Raw genomic sequence first — 591 nt, forward strand, 5'->3', positions numbered from 1 at the left:
GTCACTCTCTGTGGTGGGGCTATCTTGGAGGTTTGTCCTGGACTGGTTCCCCTTCATGGTTATTGGTTGGGGTTGTAGTCCTGCTACATGTTCTGCCATTTTACATATATTCCTAGTCTCAGTGGGGGGCTATCTCCATATTGACAGGGTTGCTGCTAAGGGCGGTGCTCTGTTCTTTATTGTTTTCCTTGTCTTTGGATACTGCAGTGTCTGGCACTACTCCTTATGGTGCTGTTCCTCACCATGCACTTTTCCAATTTTTCTGCTCTTTCGCACACTGTTCCCATACTCCCACAGTTTTGTCTGATGGCTCTGTGTTGTGAGTGGAAAATTTCTCCGAGGAAAACTGACATAGGCGCGCCAGGGTGGGACTTATTTGACCTCACTGACGTCACGTACATGGACTATGCCTGGGTGGAGTCGCATGATGCCAGCGCGCGTGTTTGCTGTGGCAAAAAAGATTTCCAGATCCAGTCTCACGCCCAGGGATAATTCTATGTTGAGGAATCTGTGGCTAGAATAGTTTCTACCAGATACATCGTTACCGAATGTAACCAACTCGCACATTACTACACAATGGGAGGTTACGGA

The sequence above is a fragment of the Lissotriton vulgaris genome, unplaced genomic scaffold (assembly GCF_964263255.1).
Source record: "Lissotriton vulgaris unplaced genomic scaffold, aLisVul1.2 SCAFFOLD_1682, whole genome shotgun sequence".
Classification (NCBI taxonomy): Eukaryota; Metazoa; Chordata; class Amphibia; order Caudata; family Salamandridae; genus Lissotriton; species Lissotriton vulgaris.